General features: G+C 39.4%; 1 pseudogene; it reads right to left on the reverse strand.

Annotated features, from left to right (window-relative positions):
- The window catches only part of LOC111969024 (polycomb protein SUZ12-like), a 31,646-nt pseudogene extending 29,817 nt beyond the window's left edge, over positions 1-1,829 (reverse strand).
- Between the last annotated feature and the right edge of the window lie 1,181 nt (positions 1,830-3,010).

Genomic DNA, 3,010 nt, shown 5'->3' on the forward strand with positions numbered 1-3,010 from the left:
ACCCTATAACTATATCATTGTTTGGGTGGCAATTGCTTTTGCTGTAAAGCCTATTTGAAATTCGGACACTTTGGTGGGATTAACAACAAGATTACCTTTAAAATGGTAATCTTGGTAGGTTAATTATTATGCAATAAAATGCAAATTAATTACTTAAAAATCATGGTCAAGAACTACAGAAACATATAGATTCTCTGTAATTTCAAACAAAGGTTTCTGTACCAAATATTAAGTTCTGCTTTTTCTGATGTATCAAATACTTATGTCATGCAATAAAATGCAAATTAATACCTTAAAAATCATACAATTTGATTTTCGGATTTTTGTTTTAGATTCCGTCTCTCACAGTTGAAGTTTTCCTATGAATAAAAAATTACAGACCTCTACATGCTTTGTAAGTAGGAACACTGCAAAATCGGCAGTGTATTCAAATACTTATTCTCCCCACTGTATGTTTGAGGAATTTTAATTATGAGATTTCTGTTTTGTTTGAATTTGACGCCCTGCACTTTCACTGGCTGTTGTCATATCATCCCGTTAACGGGATTGCAGCCATCATCGAGAATTCTGCGCTGTGCTCTTGCAGTCATCTTTGCAGGACAGCCACTCCTAGGGAGAGTAGCAACAGTGCTGAACTTTCTCCATTTATAGACAATTTGTCCTACCGTGAACTGATGAACATCAAGGCTTTAAAAAATACTTATGTAACACTTTCCACCTTATGCAAGTAAAAATATTCTTAGGTCTTCTGAGATCTCTTTTGTTCGAGGCATGGTTCACATCAGGCTTCTTGTGAATAGCAAACTCAAATTTTGTATGTTTTTTTTATAGGGCAGGGCAGCGCTAACCAACATCTCCAATCTCGTCTCATTGATTGGACTCCAGGTTAGCTGACACATGACTCCAATTAGCTTTTGGAAAAGTAATTAGCCTAGGGGTTCACATACTTTTTCCAACTTACACTGTGAATGTTTAAATTATGTATTCAATATAGACAAGAAAAATACAGTAATTTGTGTGTTATTAGTTTAAGCACACTATGTGTGTCTATTGTTGTGACAAAGATGACGATCAGATAAAATGTTATGTACATTTTATGCAGAAACCAGGTAATTCCAAAGGGTTCACATACTTTTTCTTGCCACTGTACCTAATGATTATATACTACATACTATTAGTTCATTTTAGTACTGTAAACGAACAGTATCCTTTCAYCCTTTCAGTTGAGCGTACTAGCGCTTCGCCTGTCTACCGGAAGTTGATGCTGTTGCTATGCAACCTCTTGCTAGCATAACAAATTATTAGCTAGACATTTTACGACTTTGCGTGTGTTCTTAAATTCAATCTGGAGTGCTCAGAGTGCGCTCTGGGCGTTCGTCAATTCAGAGCGTTTCGCTGTCGGAGAGTTCAAAGCACACACTGGATGCTCAGGCCGAGGAGTAGAGTTGACCCGAGTTTTCTGGTCTCACAATGGCAGTCAAGCACCCAAACTAAAGTTGCTAGCTACTTCCAGACACAAATGAGAGAACACCTCACTCTGACTATTTTACAATTTAATTACGCTTTTTTGCCGACGTTTACTGACACCGGCCATATTCAACGGGTGTTTAGTGTTTGTAAATTCAGCAGTTATTCTGCACTCTGACACACTCAGACGAGAGTGCTCTGAAATCGGAGTAGATGGCCAGACTAAATTGACGAACGCACCCGAAATGAAATGATGTCCATTGAGAACGCACAACGACTATAACACTTAGCTTGTAACAATTTCCACTTTATGCAAGTAAAAATATTCTTACGTCTTCTGAGATCTCTTTTGTTCGAGGCATGGTTCACTTAACACTTAGCTAAGATAAAATGACGGGAATAATCAAGTCAATAAACGTTGGGTAGTTAGTTAGAATGTAGTTAATATACTGGCAAGTTTGATCTATTAGTAGCAAACTAACATTAGATAGCTAGCTAACATACCGGTACATACGCTGTAATGATATGCTATGTGGTTCATTTACATTTACATTTAAGTCATTTAGCAGACGCTCTTATCCAGAGCGACTTACAAATTGGTGCATTCACCTTATGATATCCAGTGGAACAACCACTTTACAATAGTGCATCTAACTCTTTTAAGGGGGGGGGGGGGGGGGGGTTAGAAGGATTACTTTATCCATCCTAGGTATTCCTTAAAGAGGTGGGGTTTCAGGTGTCTCGGAAGGTGGTGATTGACTCCGCTGACGTGGCGTCGTGAGGGAGTTTTGTTCCACCATTGGGTGCCAGAGCAGCGAACAGTTTTGACTGGGCTGAGCGGGAACTGTACTTCCTCAGAGGTAGGGAGGCAGGGAGGCGAGCAGCCAGAGGTGGATGAACGCAGTGCCCTTGTTCATAAGGGATAGCGTAGCTAACATATCGGATACATACTGCTGTATGATTATGGTTATGTGGTTTCATAAGGACAGCGTAGCTCCTAACATATCGGTACAATACTGCTGTAATGATATGCTATGTGGTTCATAAGGATAGCGTAGCTAACATACCGAATACATACTGCTGTAATGATATGCTATGTGGTTCGTTAAGGATAGGCGTAGCTAAGCTAACATTACCGGTACTATACTGCTGTAATGATATGCTATGTGGTTCGTAAAGGACAGCAATAAGCTAGCTAACATTACGGTACATACTGCTGTAATGATATGCTATGTGGTTCATAAGGACTAGCGTAGCTAACATACCGGTACATCTAAGTGTAATGCTATGTGTTCATAAGGAATAGCGTAGCAACATACCGTAACATACTGCTTGTAATGATTGCTATGGGTTCATAAGGATAGCGTAGCTAGCTAACATACCGGTACATACTGCTGTAATGATATGCTATGTGTTCGTAGGAAGCGTAGCTAGCTAACATACCGGTACATACTGCTGTAATGATATGCTATGTGGTTCATAAGGATAGCGTAGCTAGCTAACATACACGGTACATACTGCTGTAATGATATGCTATGTTTGG

Source organism: Salvelinus sp. IW2-2015, linkage group LG9 (genome assembly GCF_002910315.2).
Source record: "Salvelinus sp. IW2-2015 linkage group LG9, ASM291031v2, whole genome shotgun sequence".
NCBI classification, from domain to species: domain Eukaryota; kingdom Metazoa; phylum Chordata; class Actinopteri; order Salmoniformes; family Salmonidae; genus Salvelinus; species Salvelinus sp. IW2-2015.